Consider the following 26,662-nt stretch of genomic DNA (forward strand, 5'->3'; position numbering starts at 1 on the left):
TACAGTCATGGGACACTACAGCACAAAATCAGGCCAATCAGCCCATCTAGCCCATGTCAAACGGTTACCCTGCCTCGTCCCATTCACCTGCATCTGGACCATGGCCCTCCATACCACTGCAGCTTAGCAGTTAGCACCACACTATTACAGCTCGGGGTATCTGAGTTCTGAGTTTGTACATTCTCCCTGTGACCACATGGCTTTCCTGCCATAGTCCAAAGACATATCAGTTTGTAGGTAAATGGGTCTTCATAAATTGTCCAGCGATTAGGCCAGGGTTAAAGGGGTGGGGGCGCGGGGGTTGCTGGGCAGTGCAGCTCTCGGGCCGGTTCCGCATTGTATCTGTAAATTAATTAATTAATGACTCCTCCCATCCAGTCCTCATTAGGGGGTGGGGAGAGGGTCAGTAATTACACATTCCTCGATATTATCATAGCAGAGGACTTGGCTTCAGACAACCAGGTTCAGGAACAGATATTACCCAACAAAAGCATCGGGCTTCTGAATTGGTGATTGAATTCTGATAACTTCAATCACATCAAGTCTGAAGTACTTCCATAACCTAATAACTCACTCTCAAGGACTCTACAACTCATGGCCACAATATTAATGATCTATCTATCTATTTACCTGCCTGACTGATTATTATTTATTGTCTATCTATTTATTTCTTTACCACAATTTATCTTCATTTGCACATTAGTTGTTTGTTGTTCTTAATTTATGTATAAATTCCATTGCATTTTTTAATCTTCCTGTAAATGCCTGTAAGAAAATGAATCTCAAGGTAGTATATGGTGACATCTATTTACTTTGATAATAAGTTTGACTTTGACTTCTCAGGTTCTGGAACAACTACTTTCCTTTAACCATTCAGTTCTTAATCCAAGCAGCAGAACTCTAATCTCTATAGTTTAACACCATAATGAAGACTTTGATCACTTTGAACTAAAATGGACTGTTTCTTTTTTGTCTGATCATTGTTTTCTTGTTAAAAAATTGTGCTCATGTTGTTCTTATTATGAATGTTGTTTGTCTGAAGTTATGTACCTTTGATGCTGCTGGAAGCTTTTCATTGCGACTGTGCCCACAGGGACCTGTGCAGGTGGCAGTAAACCCAACTTTGACTTTGGCCACAGTCAAGGTTTAGCATTCTGCAGATGGTCAGCCGAGCACGTCCAGCATCCTCTGTCGGTAGCGTTGTCCATGTACACCGCGGAACAGAGAACTCTCAGAAAAAGAACATAGAACAGTACAGGTCCTTTGGCCTGGGATACTGTGACAACCTTTTAACCTCCACTGAGATCAATCTAACCCACACAGCCCTCCATTTCTCAATCATCCACGTGCCTACCTAAGAGACTCCTAACTGTCCCTAATGTATCTGCCTTTACCACCACCCCTGCAGGACATTCCACACATCCACCGTGCTCCGTGTAAAGAAATTATCTCTCACACCCCCCCCCCCCCCCAATACTTACCTCTAATTACCTTAAAATTATGTTCCCTCATATTAACTATTTCCACTTTGGGCTTAAATCTCTGGCCTTTTGTCACCTTATACACTTCTATCGAGTCATCTTTAATCCTCCGCTCCAGAGAGAAAGCCCCAGCTCACTCAACCTTGTTCAATAAGACACACTCTCTAATCCAGAAGGCATCTTTAAAAGTCCCTAATGTATCAGCCTCTAGCATCACACCTAGGAGACAGATCTTTGATATTTTTGACCCATGTTTTCCAAAAAAATGACACTTACCTCTTCTCTTCACCTGCCTATCACCTCCCCCCATTTCCCCCTCCTTCCCTTTCTCCAATGGTAAACTCTCCTCTCCTATTAGATTTCCTCTTCTCCAGCCCTTTGCGTCTTCAATCTATCATCTTCCAGCTTTTTACTTCATCAAGTCTCCCCACCCACCTTCCTCCTCATCTGCTCTCACCTATCACTGCCTAGCTTGTCCTCCTTTGCCGCCCCTCTCCTTATTCTGGCATCTTCCCCATTCTTCTTCAGCCATGATGAAGGGTCTTGGCCTGAAATGCTGATTGTTTATCCCTCTCCACAGATGCTGCCTGACCTGCTGAGCTCCTCCAGCGTTCTGTGTGTTGCTCTACAGAGAAGGAGTGCTATATGAGGCATCCCAGGGTGAGTGAGGCATTGGAAAGCCAGCAGACACAGTGAATGTCTGTTCAGATACAAGCCTAGCCTCACTGGTAACCATCCCATCTGCTGAGACAAACGGTATGGAACAGAAATGTGAATGTTTTCAGTTTACTCCTTTCTTGATTATAATAATCTCCAAGAGGACCACAACCTTGCCATGGCTTGGGGCTTGTGTGTTTGTGACCCAGAGAACTATGTTGGCTGGAGTCAGGGCTTTATGCTTTGGCCAAACAGGTCAAGGATCAAGGCCAGACTAATAGTGGTTCACCGGTCCTCCAGGTTCAGGTGTTCAGCTCTGGGCTGACAACCCTGAACTGGTCAAACAAAACTGTTACAGTAACAGCAATGAAGAATCCTTCTACAGTTTAATGCAATGGTATTCCTGAGTCTCCACCTGGGATTTGCATGACTGACAGTGGTAAAAACCAAGAGTGAGCTACTGACATGATGAAGGAAACTCTGACCGCCACCAAGACCCAAGATGACCAAGGCCAGACATAGCTGGAGGACATTAATTGAGTCATAGAAAAGTACAGCACAGAAACAGGCCCTTCATGCCAAAACCATTTAAACTGCCTACTCCTATAGACCTGCACCGGGACCATAGCCCTCCATACCCCTGCCATCCATCTACCTACCCAAACGTTGAAATTGAGCTCAATTCCACTGGCAGCTCATTCCACACTCTCACAACCCTAAACAGCAATGGCGTAACAGGCAATAAATAGTAGCTATTGTAATGACTTATAGAAAGGCGATAATCATACTGGGCAATTTTATTGACTTGTAAAAGCTTGAATTCTATTACAATGCAGGAAAAACATTACAACACCTCCTCCATACCATCAGTCAATAGAACAGCAATTTACTATTTCAGGCTGATTGTTTCCTGTAATTTCTACCTACTACTGGCTAAGTGATTACAACCACAATCCACTCTGTTTGTCACCATACGTGCAAGGACAGTGGGTGAGAAAGACAATAACAAAACACACAAAATGCTGGAGGAGATCAGCAGGTCAGGGAGCATCTGTGGAAGGGAGTAAACAGCTGACGTTTCAGGCCAAGACCCTTCATCAGGACTGGAATGGAAGGGGGGTGGGGGAGACCGAATAAGAAGGTTGGGGTCGGGGAAGGAGCTGGCTGGTGACAGGGAAGACCAGGTGAGGGGGAAGGCAGCTGGGTGGGCGAGTGGGGATGAAGTAAGAAACTGGGAGGTGATAGGTAGAAAAGGTAAAGTGCTGAAGAAGAAGAAGGAATCTGATTGGAGAGGAGAGTGGGCCACGGGAGAAGGGGCACCAGGGGGAGGTGATGGGCAGGCGAGGTGAAGAGATGAGTGAGGAACCAGAATGGGGAATGGAAAAAGTGAGGTGGGGGGAGACTTCACCAGAAGTCGGGGACAATCAGTGTTTGTGCTGACAGGTTGCAGACTGCTCAGGTATAACATGCGGTGTTGCTCCTCCAACCTGAGTGTGGCCTCATTGTGATCGTAGACAAGGCAGTGCACCAACATGTCGGACTGACAGCTCCAGATCGGTACAGTCTCTTATGTTTATAAAACTGGATGGAAAATTCTCCACCGCTTTTAACAACGAATATTTGTAAAATGTGCTAACAAAGGGAGAAGGCATTGAAGATCTCAAACAAGTGACAAAAAAATTGTAGGAACAACCACTGATCAAATGTCTTCAGTTGTAGATTCTGCTGGAAGTGGATGCTTCCTCAACCTTTCAGCTCCCATTACACAGTTAAGCCGTTCATGGAAAGCAGGAGACTACTTGGATCATTCCCTGCTTGATGGCTTCACTATTCCCCTCTGCTCCCACGTGATCAGAACACCAAAAGTAACAGGTCAATCTCGAATGCTTTGACAACAACAGCTTCTGTTCTGAGTTCCAAAACTTCCAGAAGTGCAAAGACGACACCCAGGACACGAGGCGGAGATGGGATTCAGGAAGAGGAGGAGGGTGAGAGGCAAGGGGGCAGTTGGACACTGTGCGCAGTGAGGTATACAGAGAGAGACACTGTGTGCAGAGAGAGAGAGACAGAGAGAGAGACAGTCAGAGGAGCAGAAGCAGAGAGAGAGAGAGAGAGAAGAGCATTGAGGGAAAGTGAGACAGAAAGACAGAAACAGGGACAGGAAAAAAGAAAGAGAGAGAGGAGGAGGGAAACAGACAGACAGACATGGAGTTAGAGAATGATTTTAACGATTAGGAACTGTGAGGCTATACACAGTTCATGAGTGAAACTGTCAATACAACCAGTGCTGGCTGTCATCTCTGTTTACCATGTTGGATGACAATCTGATCTATGCCAGCAATCCACAAGGATGAGGTGTGTAACCGTGTCTCCGCGTGACTGTGTGGCATTCCCCTGGGTGCTCCAGTTTCCTCCCAGACACGTACGGGTTAGGGTCAGTGAGTTGTGGGCACGCTGTGTTGGCGTCCGGAAGCATAGCAACACTTGCGGACTGCCCCCAGCACACCCACGGACTGCGCAGGTCACTGACAAATAAAGTTAATGGTTTAGAGAGTTTATGATGTTTCATATTTTCCCAACATTTGATCTACTTCCCCTCCTATTATGACTCTCTCCCGACCCCAAAGGGACTGCTCTAATAGTATTAAGACTCTGGAGTCTGAACCATTCATTTTGGGGATTTGATACTAGGGTTGATTGAATCTATTGTAGCTGCATGACAGTGAAACATTCAGAGCATATCCTTCACCGACGTAGTGCTCAGCCTAGCATGTAAATGTCTTAGCATCTGCTGCTATACAATCTGTTAATAATCGCAATGCTATGTCAACAAACACACACACACACAAACATCTCATCTTTCAAGAGCCAGCTGTCATCACAGCTTAGTTACCATCTTTAAACACTTTAAGATTTCACAATTTGGGTGACACGGTAGTGTAGCAGTTAGCATAACGCTATAAGGGTGCCAGCGACCCGGGTTTGATCCCCGCTGCTCTCTGTTGGGAGTTTGTACGTTCTCCCAGTGACTGCGTGGGTTTCCTCCGGTGCTCCAGTTTCCTCCCACAGTCCAAAGACATACAGGTGGTTAGGATAACTGGTCACATGGATGATCATGGGCTCATAGTGCCAGAAGGGTCCATTTCTGTGCTGAATCTCTTAATAAAAGTTAATAAAAACTTGTGTTGCTCAGAGATTCAGACACTCAACAATAACCACCAGCATCACACAGCAGATCCAGTCATGTCACTGCTGATTATGGGAGCTTGCCAAGTCCAACCTGGTGACACTTTGCCCATCATGAAATGCTTTGGGACACCAGGAGTTGTGACTGGAAACATGTCAATACAAGTTCTTTCTTTCATATTCAATGAGCATAAAATATAACTATTTCTTTACCATCATTTATCTCAGCAGATAGCCTAGAAAAATAGAGTACTATGGGTAAGCCTAGGTAGTTCTAAGGTAAATACATGTTCAGTATAGCTTTGCAGGCCGAACGGCCTGTATTGTGCTGTAGGTTTTCTATGTTTCTATTTCACCTACTTCCTCTCCACCCGGTATTGATTTATTTATTTATCATTCATCATTATGTGCCATGTCATATGACATCATCATTATGTGCCATGTCATATGACATCATCATTATGTGCCGTGTCATATGACATCATCATCATGTGCTGTGTCACACAAAGAGGGTGATTTCCATGATTGTTCTCGGAAATTTTTCCGCAGAAGTGGTTTGCCATTGCCTTCTTCTGGGCAGTGTCATTACAAGAAGACTGGTGACCTCAGCCATTATCAATACTCTTCAGAGATTGTCTGCCTCGTGTCAGTGGTCACATAACCAGGACTTGTGATATACACCGGCTGCTCATACAACCATCCATCACCTGCTCCCATGGCTTCACGTGACCCTGATCGGGGGCTAAGCAGGTGCCACACCTTGCCCAAGGGTGACCTACAGGCTGGCGGAGGGGAGGAGTGGCTTGCACCTCCTTTGGTAGAGACGCATCTCTATCCCACCTCTCGATTATTATTATTTGATTTTTTTTTGGTATTTGAACAGTTTGTTTTCTTTTGCATGTTGGTTTGTTTGTCAATCTTTGTGCGTGGTTTTTCATTGATTCTACTGTATTTCTTTGTTCTACTGTAAACGTATGCAAGAATGAACCTCAGGATAGTATATGGTGACACATATGTACTTTGATAATAAACTTACTTTGAACCATTGAAGGTATCTTCAAAAAGAGGTGCCTCAAAAAGATAGCATCCATCACTAAGGACCCTCCACCACCCGGGACATGCCCTCTCCTCATCAGAGAGGAGGTACAGGAGCCTGAAGATGCACTCTCAATGATTAAGAAACAGTTTCTTCCCCCCTGCCATCAGAATGGTCCATGAACAGTTTCTCATAATTCTGCAGTGGGGGTCTGGTACTAAGGGGCCAATACACAGGATCGGAAAAAGCTGCAGAAGGTTGTAAACTCAGCCAGCTCCATCATGGGCGTCAGACCCCTGTATCTCCTCCCTGATGGTGGTAATGTACTGGGCAGTGAGGGTCCTCAATATGGATGCCAACTTGTTGAAGCTTCGACTTTTGAAGATGTTGCAGAAGCTGGTGACCGTGATGGAGCTGTCTTTATTTATAACCCTCTGCAGCCTTTTCCGATCTTGTGCGGTGACCCCCTCCACACCAGATGGTGAAGCAGCCAGTTAGAAAGCTCTCCGCGGTACATCTGTGTAAATTTGCCAGAGTCCTTGGAGAGATGCCATTGTTACCGAGAGCTAGGAGAGCCTCCCACTATCCCGGCCATCTTCAATAGATAATGCATCCATCATGTAGGGCCCTCGCCATCGAGGAATGCCTCAGGGAGCAGGAACACACTCGACAATTCACAAACAGATTTCTGACAGTCCATGGACACTACCCCATTATTCCTTTTTGTCTGCACAATTTATTTGTTTTGTAATTTATAGTAATTCTATGTCTTTGCACTGCACAGCTGCCACAACATAACAAATTTCAGATCATGTAAATCAACGACAGCAACTCTGATTCTGTTTCGAAGCTATTGAAATATTTGCAAAGATTGCACGCTGAAGAGTAGCCACACCACAAGCGCCACAGGCTGCTCACCAGTATAAATATTTCTTATTTGAATTATGTTGGATTCTGTCATTGCCGGTGTTAAAGTTCTCCTCAGTCAGTAGATGCACTCCAAACCGTGAATAGTATTTCCTTAGATAACTACAGATTTCAGGGATATGGGGCAATGCAGAAAAGCAGAGTTAGTATGGAAGATAATTCACAACCTTGTAGAATGGCTCGGCAGACTTGAAAGACTGAATTGCCTGCTCATACTCTTTCCTATTTCTAATACACCTAAAACTAATCACAAGCAAACTTCCCCTGGCCCCAAATTTACATCAGTTCCAAAAGAATTGCCAGCCATGGTCTGTCCTTCATGAATATCTCCATTTAGATTCATAACACTCCACAGAATCCTGCGGAATGTTTCCAGGAATGAAAAGGTTAACACACAAGGGGCATTTGATGGCTCAGGGCCTGAACTCTGAAGTATGAGGGGGCTCTCACTGAAACCCACCGAATATTGAAAGGCCTGGATAGAGTAGATGTAGGGGAGTCATGTCCAGGCGGCTCTGAATAGAGGGACATCCATTTCGAACGAAGATAAGGAGGAATTTTTTTAAGCCAGAGGATGGTGAATCTGTGGGATTCACTGCCACAGACAGCTGTGGAGGCCAAGTCATTGGGCATAATTAAAGTGGAGGTTGATAAGGTTTTGAATTAGTCAGGGTGTCAAAGGATACAGGGAGAAAGCAAGAGAATGGCGTTGAGAGGGTTAATAAATCAGTTGTGACGGAAGAGTGAAGCAGACTCAATGGGCTGAATGGCCTTATTCTACTCCTGTCTTGTGGTCTAACATTGTTGAATCCCTGATTCAGGATCAGACTTGCTGCCTCAGTACTTGTGTCAGGTTAACAGGCCAGCAGCTACTTTGTTCATTCACATGACTTCTACTCAAACCTTAACATTTAAAAAACATTCTCACTTCTTTATCTTTGTGCAGCCTTCCAGAAATCAGCCAGCCTTGAAAAATGCTGCCTAGGATTATTGCTCTCTTGAATATTCCCAGAAAATTCCCAGATGCAGCACGGCAGTGATCGTAACGTTTTACAGTGCCAGTCACTGAGGTTCAATTCCTGCCAATGTCTGTAAGAAACCTGTACATTCTCCCCGTGACCTTGTGGGTTTCCTGCAGGTGCTGGGCCCTCCTCCTACATTCCAAACGTGTACAGGTCAGGGGCATGCTACATTGGTGCCGGAAGCAGGGTGACTCTTGCAGGTAGCCCTCCAGTACATCATCGGACTGTGTTGGTCACTGATGCAAATGTCACAATGTTTTGTTATTTTGATGTAGATGTGACAAATAAAGCTCATCTCTATAAAGTTAATCTTTCAATTCCAACATCTGAATGTCACAGGTAATGAACTTGCCTCTAATCTTGTGGGTGGTTCCACTATTTTAGTTACTGTACACAACAGTAAAGGCCACCTCAAAATCTACAGAACCTCTCTACTCTTTAATGATGTATCAGAGCCATGGTAACATAATAATAATATTAGACCATAATACTGAATTAAACCACTCAGGCCATCAAGTCTGGTCCTCCATTCCACCATGACTGATTTATTTTCCTTCTGAACACCTTTCACCTTCTCCCCATAATCTTTGCCACCCTAACTAACCAAAAACCTAGCAACCTCCATTTTAAATATACCCAATGACTTGGCCAGCAAAGCCATCTGTAGCAATTAATTCCACAAATTCACTACCCTCTAGTTAAAGAAATTCCTTCTCATCTCTGTTGTAAAGGAGCATCCTTCTATTCTGAAGCAGTGTTGTCTGGTCCTAGACACCCCCATTAAGAAACATCCTCTCCACAAACCACTAGGCCTTTTAATATCCAATAGGTTTCATTGAAATCCCTCATCATTCTTCTAAACTCCAGTGAGTACAGGCCCAGAGCCATCAAGTGCTCCTCATAATTAACCCTTTCATTCCTGGGATTATTCTTGTGAACTGCCTCTGGATCCTCTCCAATGCCTGCTAATCCTTTCTTAAATAAAGGGGACCAAATCTGCTCACAATACAGTCCAAGTGTGAACTGACCAAAGCCCCCATTCACCTGAATGGCTGAGTTCGCAATGCCCAGAACAAAGCAACCACTTAGTTGGGAACCCGTCTACTTTCATCATCGAAGGCCATTCGACCCATTCCATCAAGTTCAACTTCAATTTCAAAGTTCAAAGTAAAATTTATGATCAGAGTACATATGTGTCACCACATACAATCCTGATATTCTTTTTCCAGCTGGCATACTCAGCTAACCTACAGAATAGTAACTGTAAACAGGATCAATGAAAGAGCAAGAGCATAAAAGACAACAAGCAGTGCAAATGCAAATATAAACAAACAGCAATACATAATGAGAACATGAAATAACAAGATAAAGAGTCCTTCAAGTGAAATCATTGGTTGTGGGAAAATCAGAATAGATGAGTGTAATTATCCTCTTTCGTTCCAGAGCCTGATGGTTGAGGGGTAGTAACTCTTCTTGAACCAGTTGGTGTGAGTCCTGAGGCTCTTGTACCTTCTGCCTGATGGTAGCAGCGAGAAAAGAGCATGACCTGGGTGCTGAGGATGAATACTGCTTTTCCGCGACAGCGTTTCACATAGATGTGTGTAATAGTTGGGAGGACTTTGCCCGTGATGTAAAAGGCCAAATCCATAACCTCCAGCACCCAGGGCACTGTTTTCTCACTGTTACCATCAGGTAGGAGGTACAGAAGCCTGAAGGCACACACTCAGCGATTCAGGAACAGCTTCTTCCCCTCTGCCATCTGATTCCTAAATGGACTTTGCAGCTTTGGACACTACCTCACTTTTTTAATATACAGTATTTCTGTTTTTGCGCATTTTTAAATAATGTATCCAATATACCTAATTGATTTACTTGTTTATTTATTATTTTCTCTCTCTCTCTCTCTGCTAGATTATGTACTGTAATGAACTGCTGTTGCTAAGTTAACCAATTTCACATCACATGCCAGTGATAATAGACCAGATTCTGATTACTGGCTCATGGGTCTCTGGTTTCGCTCTTCTGAAGTCTATAATCAGTTCCTTGGTCTTGCTGACATTGAGTGAGAGGTTGTTAAGACACCACTCAGCCAGATTTCCAGTCTGCATGTAGAACTCCAGGTCAACTCTATTCTCCAGCTCCATGACCATGGCCACAGATCTGAGGATGTATTTACATAGGAATGCTCAGCACATTGTATTGCATTGAACTGCTGCTGCTAAGTTAACAAATTTCACAACACGTGCTGGTGATAATAAACCTGATTCTGAACCTTGCCCATCACTCCTGTGGACCTACAGCATACTCTGCAGCAAATCACCTTCCAAACACACAACCTCTATCACTTGGAAGGACAAAAGTAAAAGGCATAAAGAAGAAAGTCTTTAAATTATTAAGGAGCTGCAATTTTCTGAAGAATGATAAAATCCCCTTGTGCACTGGAAGACAGAGGTCAGTGTGAGGTGACAGCTTATTCACTTCAGTAATTACACCAACCGCTGACAGTGCACCTTCCAAAACAGGGAGCCAGTTGCATCACCTTCTGGTGTGGGGAAGGGGGGGGGGGGGGGAGGCACTGCAGAGGTTCGGAAGAAGTTGTAGAAAGTTGCACACCCAGTCAGGTCTATCATGGGTACTTCCTTCCCCAGTGTCCAGGACACCTTCAAAGAGACAAGCCTCAAAAAAGAGGCATCCATTATTAAGGACCCCCATCACCCAGAACATGCCTCTTCTCATTGTTACTGTCAGGTAGGAGGTACAGGAGCCTGAAGGCACACACTCAGCGATTCAGGGACAGCTTCTTCCCCTCTGCATTCATATTTCTGAATAGCCCATGAACTTTGAAGTCTCTTTTTTCACATACACAATATGTATGTGTTTTTTATTGTAATTTATAGTTTTTAATTTTATGCATTGCAATGTACTGCTGCTGCAAAACAACAAATTTCATATTAAACCTGATTCTGATTCTCGGGCTCTGTTCCAGAAGTCAGGTAACGCAAGCTTTGCTAAATGTGCTTTCAGCTCTTTTACCAGAGCTTACTAATAAATTCATTAGGTCACTACAGTGAGGACAGGGAAGTGGGGAAAGACATAGTTAGCATAGCTCAATCAAATGTAGTAGAAGGAATATTTTAATAAGCTTTCAACCTCATCAATTGTGATATTCAATTGCTAACGGATGCATTTACTCAATATTCTGATTGAGGCTGTGTTAAGTGGCACCATGCATATCACAGTCCCACATCCTGTCGCTGGCTTCACTCCACTTTATATTTTATTCAGAAGGGACAGAGCTTACCAAATAATTCCCTCAAACCCCTATTTGCACAGGGAATATGTGCACCCTATCATCTACCACTAACAACCAAACTTTCAGAAATCAGAATTGATATCACTGGCATATGTTGGTCGTATTGTGGCAGCAGTACATTGCAATTCATAATAATGAGCTATAAATGACAATAAATAAATATATATACACGCACGTGCGCACGCAAACTCTCTCTCTCACACACATGCCGTTATATACAAGTATATATTAAATTAAATAAGTAGTGCAGAAAGATGGGGGAAATAGTGAGGAGGTGTTTATAGATTAATTGTCCATTCAGAAATCTGATGGCAGAGGGGAAGAAGCTGTTACTGAATCATTGAGTGGGTGTCTTCAGACTCCTGTATCTCCTCCCTGATGGCATCAGTGAGAAATGGGCATGATTGGGGTCCTTAATGATGGGTGCCACCTTTGAAGATATTCTCTAAATATTCCAACTAAAAGGTTTCCTTCTGTAAAAAGAGTTCAATATGTCATATGTACACACATACATCAAAACAGTGAAATGCATCACTTGTGTCAGCGACCAACACCCTCCAAGGACGTGCTGGGGGCAGCTTACAGTGTTGCTATGCTTCTGACACCAACATGGCGTGCCCACAACTCACCCGTACGACTACAGAATGTGGAAGGAAACCGGAGCTCCAGGAGTAAATCCACGGACACAGGAAAATGTACAGATTTCTTACGGACAGTTCAAAGTAATTTATTATCAAAGTACACATATGTCACAATATACTACCCTGAGATCAATTTTCTTGTCTGTATTCACAGTAGAACAGAGAATACAATGAAATCAGTGAAAAGCTACAAGGACTGGCAAACGAATTGATTGCCGATCCTATAGCTGGCACTATAAAGTGTTAAGCTAACCACTCTGTTTTCGCGCTGCCAATACTGATCAAAGTACTGATCAAATTAATGATTTAAAGACAAATTCACTTCAGATCCCTTCAGTATAAAATATAACTGTGGGCTAATGCAATTACCGCTGCCCAACATCTTAATCGGATTGGGAGGAGTGTGTTGAACAGATGTTACCACGTTAATCAAACGTGGCGTCTGATGCCTGGGTCCCAAGGGGCAGTGATGTGACAGTCAAAGATTACAGAAAGCTTCAGCGACCATCCCAACCAGACTCAGAAAGCTCTCCAGAAAGAATAATTTTTAACATCTTACAGGACTGGGATACAGGCTCAAAATCCAATTAGACAGTGTAGATCATTAACTGAGGGCCTCTGCCCACCCTTGAGCCCTGAAGATTAAAATAATCCCCCCATGGGAAGAAATTAGCTTTGAACAGATCTAAAAGAGACACGCTCAGTCCGCCAGAAAAAGCAGGATCTCCCAGTGGCCACACATTCTAAAAGGCCTGGGCTTTATCTCAGCAATTCGAGAGAGATCATGAGACCTACCACAGCAAATGACTGCTTCCTCTGTCGATATGCAACACGCACTGACACAAGCACAGAATCTATAACACACACTCTGAAATGGACAACTGATCATAGAATTGTAAACCCTACAGAAAAATGAGTAAACATCACAATGAATCAGAATCAGGTTTATTATCACTGGCCTGTGACGTGAAATTTGTTAACTTAGCAGCAGCAGTTCAATGCAATACATAATCTAGCACAGAAAAAATTAATAAACAAGTAAATCAATTATGTATATTGAATAGATTAAAAGTGTGCAAAAACAGAAATACTGTATATTAAAAAAAAAGTGAGGTAGTGTCCAAAGATTCAATGTCCATTTAGGAATCGGATGGCAGAGGGGAAGAAGCTGTTCCTGAATCGCTGAGTGTGTGCCTTCAGGCTTCTGTACCTCCTACCTGAAAGTAACAGTGAGAAAAGGGCATGCCCTGGGTCCAGGTGAGGCGACACTTCACCTGTGAGTCGGCTGGTGTGGTATACTGCATCCGGTGCTCCCAGTGTGGCCTTTTATATATTGGGGAGACCCAACGCAGACTGGGAGACCGTTTCGTGGAACACCTACGCTCAGTCCGCCAGAAAAAGCAGGATCTCCCAGTGGCCACACATTTTAATTCCACGTCCTATTCCCATTCTGATATTTCTATCCATGGCCGCCTCTATTGTCAAAATGAATCCAAGCTCAGGTTGGAGGAACAACACCTTATATACCGGCTGGGTAGCCTCCAACCTGATGGCATGAACATTGACTTCTCTAACTTCTGTTAATGCCCCTCCTCCCCTTCTTACCCCATCCCCGACATATTTAGTTGTTTGCCTGTTCTCCATCCCCCTCTGGTGCTCCCCCCACCTTCCTTTCTCCTGAGGCCTCCCGTCCCATGATCCTTTCCCTTCTCCAGCTCTGTATCACTTTTGGCATTCACCTTTCCAGCTCTTAGCTTCATCCCACCCCCTCCGGTCTTCTCCTATCATTTTGCATTTCCCCCTCCCCCCACTACTTTCAAATCTCTTACTATCTTTCCTTTCGGTTAGTCCTGACAAAGGGTCTCGGCCCGAAACATCGACAGCGCTTCTCCCTATAGATGCTGCCTGGCCTGCCGTGTTCCACCAGCATTTTGTGTGTGTTGTTCTTTCAATATTCAATAGGTTTCAATGAGATCCCTCCTCATTCATCTCAACCCCCGCGAGTACAAGCCCAGAGCCATCACATGCTCCACATACAATAACCCTTTCAATCCCAGGATCATTCTTGTAAACTTCCTCTAGACCCTCTCCACTCTACTGCCCTCAAAATAATGCCCTCTCATATTAACTATTTCCACCCTGGGGAAAAACTGCTCACTGTCTACTCCATCCATACTTTTTATCATCTTGTACAATTCTATCAAGTCCCTCTCTTCCTCCTTAACTCCAAAGAGAAAAGCACGAGCTCACTCAACCTATCCTCATAAGATGTGCTCTCTAATCCAGGCAGATCTCCTTCACACCTTCTCTAAAGGTTCCACATCCTTCCTGTACCAAGCGACCAGACCTGAACACAACACTCCGTGTGGTCGAACCAAAGTTTTATAACATTACCTCGCTGCTCTTGAACTCAATCCTCTGACTAATGAAGGGCAATACTCCATACACCTTCTTAACCACTTACAACTTTGAGGCGCCAATGGACGTGGACTCTAATATCTCCCCATTGAGCAATATAGCACTACAGCACAGAAACAGGCCATTCAGCCCATTTAGTCCACGTCAATCTACTAATCTGCCTAGTCCATCTACCGGTATCTGGACCATTGCCCTTCACACCCCTCCCATCCACCTTCTTATCCAAACTTCTCTTCAATGTTGCAAACAAACCCACTTCCACTGGCAGCTCATTCCTCACTCTCACTACCCTCTGAGTGAAGAAGCTCCCCCCCTCAGGTTCCCCTTAAATATTTCACCTTTCACCTTAACCTCTAGTTCTAGTCTCAACCTCAGTGGAAAATGCCAGCTTGCATTTACCCTATCTATACCCCTGAGGGAAATCTTCCGTGCTGAGATTTTTCCATTGCCAAGAGCACTTCACATGTTTTCACGTAACTCCCTGGACAATTAATCAATGGATTATTGAACTTGGTGTAGCACCAGAGCTGTACCCTAACGTGATCCCAGAAAACCACCTGCTGGAGAAATTCAGCAGGTTGAGCAGCATCTATAGTGAAGGACCTGACACAGGTTTTCCATCCTGAATTCCTACATCAGATTATTCGTTGCTCCAGATACCAGAACTTACTGTCTCTTGTGCTCCCGGAGAAGCCAATGTGCAGGAGCAGTGAAGAGGGTATTTAATTCCTGACACAGACTGATACAGTATGGTACTGGTTGGTAAAATGCTTTACAGTACTACTGACCGGGATTCAGTTCACAGTGCCGGTCCACTGCCTCCCCTTCTGCCACAATGAGGCCATTCTCAGCTGGGAGAAGTGACACCTCATACTCTGTCTGCGTAGCCTCCGACCTGATGGCATGAACATCGATTTCTCCAAATTCTGGTAACTTTTTCCTCTCCCCCTTCCCTCTTCTTCATTTCTCCACTCTGGCCTCTTACCTCTCTCACCTGCCTATCACCTACCCCAGTGCCTCTCCTCCTTTCTTTTCTCCCATGAGCCACTTTCCTCCTTCTTCCCGTCTTTTCTACTTGTCAGCTCCCAGCTACTCACTTTATTCCCTGCCACACCCTTGGGGCTTCACCTATCACCTTCTAGCTTGTCCTCCGCTCCCTCCAGCCACCTTCCTATTCTGGCTTCTTCTCCTTTCCTTTCCCATCCTGCTGAAGGGTCTCAGTCTAAAATGTTGACGGTTTATTCCTTTCCATAGATGCTGCCTGACCTGCTGAGTTCCTCCAGCATTTTGAGTGAGTTACTCTGAATTTCCAGCATTTACAAAATCTCCTGTGCTGTCTGTAAGGAGTTTGTACATTCTCTCTGAGACTACCTGGATTTCTCCTGGTGTTCCTCCCACATTCCAAACGCATACATGATTGGGTTTCTAAGCTGTGGATGTGCTGTGTTGGCCCCAGAAGCACGTCAACGCTTCCGAGCTGCACCGGCACACCCTCAGACTGTGTTGGTTGTTAGCAAAAATGACGCATTTCACTGTATGTCATAAGCACAAGAGATTTTGCAGATGTTGGAAATCCAGAGCAAAACTGGAGTACTGGAGGAACTCAGCAGGTAAGACAGCATTTATGTTAAGGAATAAAGAACTGATGTTTTGGGCTGAGATGCTTGTCTCAGGATGTCCTCAGGAGCAGTTTTGATGAATCGTCTCAGCCCAAAATGTCGAATGTTCATTCCTTTCCAAAGATGCTACCTGGCCTGCTGAGTTCCTCCAACAGTCTGTGTGCTTCACTGTATGTTTCAAGGTACACATAACAAATAAAGCTAATTTTCTCTTTAAACCTAGATCTTTGACCTAGTGCTTATTTATTTATTATTATTTTTTCCCTCATTTCATCTTTTGCACATTGGTTGTTTGTCCATCCAGTTGGAGCGGTCTTTCACTGATTCTATTTTACTGTGTATGCTTGCAAGAAAATGAATCTCAGGGATCTATATGTTGACATATATGTACTTTGATAATAAATTTACTTTGAACTTTGAAATTTTTATGTGTTTGGCCTTCCGTCCTACCATCTCTATCAGTGGCTGGGCAGCTTGGACATTTTACAAGGTTGAAGCTCTGATATAAGTACAAGATTTCACTGTTAGACCAAGTATTGATTTTATTTTCCATTGTGGAAGATAAGGGCACCGACCCTTCTCTGAGCAGTTAACACATCAGAGGAAAGAAGCAATGCATTTGCAATTACTGAGGACAGTCCTGGGTTACAGCCAGAGGGGTTCCAGGACATGAGACTGGTCAGAGTTTGAAATTCATGTAGTGAACAATGAATGAAATAAAACAAAACCATACTCATTGCTTAAATGTTGTGATATGTGGAACGTAAGGATGGTAGCCAGAGGTGTAGTAGGAAGCATCCTAACAAGCTGTATCACTGCATGGAATGGAAACTGCACTGCAGTGGATTACAACGGGTAGTCAAACCTGCCCAATGCATCACTGGCACCAGCCTACCCACCATCAAGGACAGACATACAGAAAGCTTCTGGAAAAGGGCCAGGAACATCATTAAGGATCCCACCCACCCTGCTCACGGACTGTTTGTAACAACCCCATCAGGGTGGCGGCTACATAGCATTCACACCAGGACCACCAGACTCAAAAACAGTTACTTTCCCTAAGCAGTAAGGCTGATAAGCACCTCCATCCACTAACCCACCCCTCCAGACCCCCAACCACCACGACTTTATCATTTCCAGTCAGTCACTTTATGTACAGACTCTCCTGTGACTAGCGTCACATCAATCCATTGATATAAAGCTATCTTATGTATTCAAATTTATTATTTTTTCTATTATGATGTTCTTTATCTTATTGTGATTTTTTGTGCTGTCTCAGGTCCGGAGTAACAATTATTTCATTCTCCTTTACACTTGTATAACCATATAACTATATAACAATTACAGTACAGAAACAGGCCATCTCGGCCCTTCTAGTCCGTGCTGAATGCTCACTCTCAGCTAATCCCACCTACCTGCACTCAGCCCATAACCCTCCATTCCTTTCCTGTCCATATACCTATCCAATTTTTTTTTAAACGACAAAATTGAACCTGCCTCTACCACTTCTACTGGAAGCTCGTTCCACACAGCTACCACTCTCTGAGTAAAGAAGTTCCCCCTTGTGTTACCCCTAAACTTTTGCCCCTTAACTCTCAACTCATGTCCTCTTGTTTGAATCTTCCCTACTCTCAATGGAAAAAGCCTATCCACGTCAACTCAATCTATCCCCCTCATAATTTTAAATACCTCTATCAAGTCCCCCCTCGACCTTCTACGCTCCAAAGAATAAAGACCTAACTTGTTCAACCTTTCTCTGTAACTTAGGTGCTGAAAGCCAGGTAACATTCTAGTAAATCTCCTCTGTACTCTCCCTATTTTGTTGACATCCTTTCTATAATTTGGTGACCAGAACTGTACACAATACTCCAAATTTCGCCTCACCAATGCCTTGTACAATTTTAACATTACATCCCAACTCCTATACTCAATGCTCTGATTTATAAAGGACAGCATACCAAAAGCTTTCTTCACCACCCTATCCACATGAGATTCCACCTTCAGGGAACTATGCACCATTATTCCTAGATCACTCCGTTCTATGCATTCCTCAATGCCCTACCATTTACGATGTATGTCCTATTTTGATTAGTCCTACCAAAATGTAGCACGTCACACTTAACAGCATTAAACTCCATCTACCATCGTTCAGCCCACTCTCCTAACTTGCCTAAATCTCTCTGCAAGCTTTGAAAACCTACTTCATTATCCACAATGCCACCTATCTTAGTATCATCTGCATACTTACTAATCCAATTTACCACCCCATCATCTAGATCATTAATGTATATGACAAACAACATTGGACCCAGTACAGATCCCTGAGGCACACCACTAGTCACCGGCCTCCAACCTGACAAACAGTCAACCACCACTACCACTACAGAAAAGTACAGTTGACGTTTTGGGATGAAACCCTTCAGCAGGACTGAAGAAGGGCCTTGCTGAAGGGTTTTGGCCCGAAATGTTGATTGTACTTTTTTCCTTAGATGCTACCTGGTCTGCTGAGTTCCTCCAGCATTTTGTGCATCTTTCCATTTTCTGTTAGCTCTATACATCTTCCGGTCTCTGGATGAACTAAGTTTTTCCTTTTAATAGAATTCACAGACTTTGCCTGAGAGTAGTTTTATCCTACAGATAAGATATGATCACACTAAAGAGAGAGCAGGAGAATCTTAGGGATTTGCAACAATGTTTGGTTGGGCTAGGATTGCCTTCTTTGGAGTCAAAGACACCGAGGGGTATCTGACTTAAGGTCGGTGAAAGGGAAGAGTAGAAGTTGATCAGTGAGACAAGGTGAGCGGGGAGGAAGGTGTGTGTGGGTGGATGGGGGAGATGGGAGATGAAGTGAGAAGCTGGGGGTGATAGGTTGAAGAGATAAAGGGCTGAAGAAGAAGAAATCTGCTAGAAGAGGAGAGTGGACCATGGGAGTATAGAAGGAGAAGGGGAACCGGAGGGAGGTGATGGGCAGGTGAGGAGAAGGGAACTAGAATAAGGAATGGAAAAAGAGTAAGTGGGGGAGGATTAGTGATTACCAGAAGTTGGAGAAATCGATGTTCATGCCATCAGGTTGGAGGCTACCCGACAGAATATGAGGTGTTGCTTCTCCAGCCTGGGTGTGACATGTTCTCACAAGCAAAACGTACAATGCTGGATTCTGCATTAAACTGCATCCTCCGTCTCCCTGCCCACCATGGACAAATCTCACAGGATCTCTACTCCTAGGCAACAATAAACATTGAAGAATAGGCTACAAAGTCTGGCACTGTGTACACAGGATGTATTCTTTACCAATTCTCTCATCCTCACCTGCCCATCACCACACTCGATTAGTCAGGGTGTCTCAGGTTACAGGGAGAAGGCAGGAGAATGAGGTTGAGACGGATTATAAATCAGCCATGATGGAATGGAGGACCAGACTTGATGAGCCAAATTCCAATGTTTTATGTTTTTATGGACCTGGCAGCACGTGTAACCTTGAGGAGAAAGCTAGCAGTGAAAAGGAAACTGAAAGGAGGGAGTGCTCACAGGAGTGTGAAATAACAATTACTACCTGCTGACCCTGGGCCATCAGTAAGCAGGCCCCAGAGGAGACAGCACACGGCTTTGCATTTGCACAGAAACGCTGATATTTCAGGTTTAATCTGCTGTTTAGAATGAAGTGGTCAATAGCTGGTGCTGGAGGAGGAGGGTGAAAATCACTGAATCACAACTCACAGGATGAATAAAACCAGAGGATTGAAGACTTCATTAAATCTGTAATCCAGTCTTCCCTATATTGTGCTGCTGTGTACAGAAGATTATCTTTAAAGAGCGCAAGTGACAGACTAACAGTGTTTGTCTCTTCAAAAGTGATTTTCCTATCTGTTGAGAAGGTAAAGTGCATTTTCACAGAATATTTAATGTGGAGTTGTTTCAGAAACAAAAGTGAACAGCAGGATTTAATTTTACATTTCAATGCAGAAATACTACTGTGGGCTTTTGATGGATTACTTTGAGCAAAGACAACCAACTCCCACAAGGTACGAGGAAAGAGTTGTAAACTCAGCCAGATCCATTACTGGTTCTACCTTCTCCACCACTGAGGGCGACTTCAAAAGGCTTCTTCCCGCCACACAGTCCATGAACACTGCCTCACTATTTGCTCTCTTTTTGCAGCTTATTTATTTTTAATTGTAACTTATAGCAACAATTTTATGTATTGCACTGTATTGCTGCCACAAAACACCAAATTTCATGACAAGTTAGTTACAATAAACCTGATTCGGAGCTCCCTTCAGCACCATCACAACATGCCCACAACTGACTAACCCTGAGCGCTAGGTGTCTGGACCATGGGAAGAGCACCCAGAGGAAACACAAGCAGTCACGGCAAGAGCACACAAACTTCTCACAGACAGTGGTGGGCATTGAACCTCGATCGTTGGCACTGTAAAACATTCTGCTGAACACTATGCTACCATGCTGAATGACGATGACTGGTGGTAGGATTTAAGGAAATCAGGAGGTTGTGATTTACCTTTCCAGCCCCATCCCACCCCCTCACGTCTCCTCCTATCATTTCGCATTTCCCCCTCCCCCTCCCCCTCCTACTTTCAAATCTCTTAGTATCTTTCCTTTCAGTTAGTCCTGATGAAGGGTCTCGGCCCAAAACGTCGACAGCGCTTCTCCCTATAGATGCTGCCTGGCCTGCTGTGTTCCACCAGCATTTTGTGTGTGGAGGTTGTGATTTAGTCAGACTGCATTGCAATGAGGGTAAATTCTCTGGTTCTGTTAATGGCTGCTGCTACACTCAGTCTGTGTGAAATTTCAGGAAGTTATGTGTATATTTTCTCAGTGTCTGCAGTCTGTGCCTCTCTGCACAGCTAGCCAGTAGTTCATTGGCTGAAGATGATTGGGCCAGGACGCTAGCATGAGGAACTCATGTCGGAATTCCTTCAACCACAACCTTCTCATCTCCCAGTATCTCTCTTCTCATTGCGATAATCAGGGAGGAGGTACGGGAGACTGAAGGCAGCACTCTACGATTCAGGAGCAGCTTCTTCCCCTCTGCCATCAGATTTCTGAATAGCCCATGAAATATATATATTGCTTTTTATAATTTATAAGATATTTTCTGCATGGCACTGTACTGCTGCAAAACAATAAACAGAACTGAATTTGAATTGAATGGACTTTATTTCTTACATCCTTCACATACGTGAGGAGTAAAAATCATTGTAATGTCTGCATCTAAATGTCCCACGTGCAATCATAGCCATTTATAATAATTTTTAATAAATAGAACAGTCAGTGACATATTTCATGACATATGATAAAGTTGATTCTGATTTTGATCGAGTACTATTTGGTTATTGTTCCAAAGAAGCCCGGGCTATGCTTTACCATATTAAAGATACTGTACTATATAAATATGTCACTTTTGTTATTGGTGAACTTGAAAAAGATTAGATTCATTTACTTGTCACATGTAAGTCAAGGCATACAGTGAAATGCATCATTTGTATCAATGACCAACAGACTACGAGGATGAAGCCCTGCTGAAGGGTCTCGGTCTGAAATGTCGACTGTACTTTTTTCCACAGATTCTGCCTGACCTGCTGAGTTCCTCCAGCATTTTGTGTGTTGCTTGGATTTCCAGTGTCTGCAAATTTTCTATCATTTGTGATTGGATACTCCAAGGAAGTGCTGGAGGTAGCCCACAAGTATCGACATTCTTCCAGCACCAACATAGCATGCCCACAACTTGCTAACCCTGACCCAGATGTCTATGGGATGTGGGGGAACCGGAGCACCCGGAGGAAATCCATGCGGTCGTAGGGAGGACGTACAAACTCCTTACAGACTGGCGGGAATCGAACCCCAATCAGAGATTACTGGTGCTGTAAGGTGTTGGGCTAGCTGCTACGCTACCCTATCTGATGTATTGTAAATGCATAACGGTGGGTATACTTAAAGCAGAAGGTTGATAGGTTCTTTATTAGTCAGGATGTCTAAGGTTACAGGAAGAAAACAGGAGAATAGAGTTAAGAGAGATAATAAATCAGCCATGATGGAGTAGCAGAGCAGACTCGATGGGCTGAAAGGCCTGACTCTGCTCCTATGTCTGTTGGTCTTATAAGATACATCATTCAGACTGAAAACTCTCTGCTTTCAATCCCCCTTCCCAAAAAGGACACGACCTTCTCCTGACCCACACTCTAATTAAAGGTCTACTCCTTTGCAAGAACATTATTCATCAACCCCCGAACTATTAATCTTCCTTATATCGAGAGCATTCTAACAGGATGCATGGAGTTCTCAGTATTGTCTGCTTTAATAAATAATTACATTCACTAATGGTTCTCGGCAGGGAGGAGGTGGATTTTAAACGCTGATAATGTGAAGTTTCTCATGAACATGACGTCACTCAGCTTCACTGAGGGTGGGAAGGAATGAGGGGATGTGAACTGAGGAGGCAGCCAGCATAAACAGGGCAGAGTGTGCAATGCAGAAACAGGACAGATGTAGAATGTATACTTAGGTGCAGAGTAAATGGTGGGAGGAGAGAACAGAGGGACACTAATGGTCACAAAAGAAGCCAAAGAGAGCATCTGCTTCATTCTGTCATTCCACTGTCGCAAGGCTTCCGCTTCCTTTCAGACACTGCCCTGATGCTTGACAATACTAAACTCAAACTGCAGCTTGCCAGTGTGTCACCACTCTGATCAATCTGCACTCTTGCAGCGTTCTGTAAGGAGTCTCTGTACGTCCTCCCTGTCGAATGCATGGGTTGTCCCCAGGTGCTCTTGTTTCCTCCCACAAAGACATAACGGGTATGTTCATTAGTTGTAAATTGTCCTGTGATTAAGTTAGGGGTAATGGAGTTTGTTGGGGACTGTGTAGTTCGAATGGCCACGAGGACCCACTCCATGTTGCGTGGCTACATAATAAATGAGTAAATACGGACCTTTTGTGTTGTTGCTTCATTTTAATTATATCTTTCCACAACCTATGGACTCATGTTAAAGAACTCTACAACTCCAGATTTCAGTTTGGACATACGCATTATTCATTATTTTATTTGCTTTTTTGTATTTGCACAACTTGTTGTCTTTTGCACACTAGTTTGTCCATCTTTGTGTGTAGGTTTTCACTGATTCTATTGTTTCTTTGTCCTACTGTGAATGCCTGCAAGAAATGTATCTCAGAGTTGTATACGGTGACAAATATGGACTTTGATAATAAATTTACTTTGAACTTTAAGTTGTCTTTGTGCTTTTATTGTGAATGTGGTTTATCTGATGTTTGGTACTTGTAAGTTTTTCATTGGACGTGCTCACATATGTAAACAGATAAAGATAACTGAAGTCCTGATGAGGCATCTTTTCTCGAAACACCAACTGTTTATTCATCTCCATATACGCTGCCTGACCTGCTGATTTCCTCCAGCATTTTGTATGTGTAGCTAAAGATTGGCTTAATTTGTCACATGTACATCGAAACATACAGTGAAATGTGTTATCTTGTATCAATAACCAACAGACCGCGAGGTTGGTTAGGAACAGCCTGCAAATATCACTGTGCTTCCAGTGCCAATGTACCATACCCACAATTTACTAATCCTAGCCCAGATGTCTGCGGAATGTGGGAGGAAACCCACGAGGACACGGGGAGAATGGACAGACAGCGGCAGGAACTGAACCCTGATCTTACAGCTGATGGTAACGTGTTGTGCTGAGTGCTACGCCGTCGCACTGGCCCTAGATTATTACAACTATTCACCAGAATTTTAGACTTTCCTGTTTGTGAGTCAGTTCCCATAACCAGCTGGCTATCCTAAACATAAGGAGCGCCTTCACTACATCCGCTTTACCAGCCCTGATGCCCCAGGTGTAGTAAATACACCTCCTATTTCCACATCAGCTCCACCCCGCCTGGCTGTGAAAGGAGGGTTGGACATGGGGCTAGCAACCTCATCCTGAAAGAACCCAGAGCTTCAGAAACCCCAAAGACCTCATTGCTGGGAGAGGAAGGGACTTCACCCAGAAGACGTATGAAGTTGTGAGGTGAAAGCTGATGAACTTTCGGCCCAGGACACTGGTCAGCTGCTGTCGGTGGGGGTGAAGGGCTTAAGAAAAAGAATGCCCACATTGTTGCGTCTCCCACAGCCTTGTCTATTGCCAAGATGAGGCTAAAAGTTAAGTAGATGAACATCACCTCAACTTCTGCCTCAGTAGTCTTCATCCCAATGGCATGAATATCGAATTCTCTGATTTCGGGTAATCATTCCGCTCTAACTTCACTTTCACCCTTATTCCACTGGGCCCATCACCCATCCAGTCTACTGAGCCCATCACCCACCCTCTCCACTGGGCCCATCACCCACCCTCTCCACTGGGCCCATCACCCACCCTCTCCACTGGGCCCATCACCCACCCTCTCCACTGGGCCCATCACCCACCCTCTCCACTGGGCCCATCACCCACCCTCTCCACTGGGCCCATCACCCACCCTCTCCACTGGGGGCCTATCACCCACCCTCTCCACTGGGGGTCCATCACCCACCCACTCCACTGGGCCCACCCACCCACTCCACTGGGGGCCTATCACCCACCCTCTCCACTGGGCCCATCACCCACTCTCCACTGGGTCATCACCCACCCTCTCCACGGCCCATCACCCACCCTCTCCACTGGGCCCATCACCCACCCTCTCCACTGGGGGCCTATCACTCACCCTCTCCACGGGGCCTATCACTCACCCTCTCCACTGGGCCCATCACCCACCCACTCCACTAGGCCCATCACCCACCCTGTCCACTGGAGGCCCATCACCCACCCTCTCCACTGAGTCATCACCCACCCTCTCCACTGGGGGTTCATCACCCACCCTGTCCACTGAGTCATCACCCACCCTCTCCACTGGGCCCATTACCCACCCTCTCCACTGGGGGCCCACATTGAAATCTATTGAATGTTGAACGGCCTCAATAGAGTGGATATGAAGAGGATGTTTCCTTTGGTAGGTAAGTATAGGACACGGCATCAAAATAGAGCAATGTCTATTTAGAACAAAGATGAGGACTAATTTCTTTAAACAGGGGATAGAGAATCTGTGGCTCATTTGCACAGGCGCTTGTAAAGCCAGGTCACTGTGTGCATTTAAGGTAGAGGCTGACAGGTTGTTGATTAGTCAGGGCGTGAATGGTTACAGAGAGAAGGCAGGAGAATGAGGTTGTGAGGGAAATGGATCAGCCCTGATTCAAATGGCAGAACAGACTTGTTGGGCCAAATGGCTGAATTCTGCTCCTTTGTCTCATGGTTTTATGGTCTTAATTAGCAGATGGTGATCAGACGACAGAGGGAGCTGAGTCACTGCCGAGGCCCACTGCCAATTTTCACCATCGATTTCCCCCGAAGCTTCTTCCACTTCAGAGCGGCAGCTCGATGAAGTAACTAGGCTAAGAAAACATCTGTTCAGGATTGAATCCAGCATATCTGCCTGCTGATTAAGCACTTTGGCATACAATGTGACTAATATCAAAGCATCTTTCCGATCAGTTGCTACAGCAAAAATGATAGCATTGCCACCGTGTGCTCCCCTTACATCAGTGTAAGACACTACCCCAGTGTGTGGGCTGGGAACCACCTACCTCCAAACAGTCATACAGCACTACAGAACAAGCCATTTGGCCCATCTAACCTGTGTCATACTGTTGTTCTGCCTATTCCCATCAATGCGCACCTGGACCACAGCCCTCCATACCCCTCTCATCCATGTAGTTATCCAAACTGCTCTAAATGCTGCAATGATCCACCATTTGCACTAGCAGCTCATTCCACACTCACCACCCTCTGAGCGAAGATGTTCGAACTCAGGTTCCCCTTAAATGTTTCATTTTTCACTCTTAACCTATGACCTCTAGTTCTCTAGAAAATGAATCTCAGGGGTGCATATTGTGACATTTATTAATTTTGAAAATAAATTTACTTTGAAATTTGAGGCAGATGACCAGAACTGCTCACTCCCATACTCAGAATTTGGCCCCACCAACATCTTATACAACTCTCAATCTTAGTGTTTAGTTTTGGAAAGCTGTCTCACACCCCTTTGCGGTCACCTTGCCTCTGGTATGGACCATTCCATTTCAAAGCCTCTGTAGTGTGAAATTCATTCACCATTGGCACCACTGTTCACAGTTCAAAGGAAATTTATTATCAAAGGACATAAACATCACCATATACAGCCCTAATATTCATTTTCTTGTGAGCAGACTTACTAAATCCATAATAGAATAATAACCATAACAGAATCAATGAAAAACCTGGGTGTGCAACCAGTGTGTAAGAGACAACAAACTTGCAAATAAAGAAATAACAA

General features: G+C 44.4%; 1 protein-coding gene across 6 annotated transcripts in view; it reads right to left on the minus strand.

The window, feature by feature from the left end:
* Window positions 1-26,662, minus strand: part of capn15 (calpain 15) — a 288,563-nt gene that overhangs the window by 146,731 nt on the left and 115,170 nt on the right. The window lies entirely within an intron of this gene.

This window comes from Hypanus sabinus, chromosome 9 (assembly GCF_030144855.1).
Source record: "Hypanus sabinus isolate sHypSab1 chromosome 9, sHypSab1.hap1, whole genome shotgun sequence".
Lineage (NCBI taxonomy): Eukaryota > Metazoa > Chordata > Chondrichthyes > Myliobatiformes > Dasyatidae > Hypanus > Hypanus sabinus.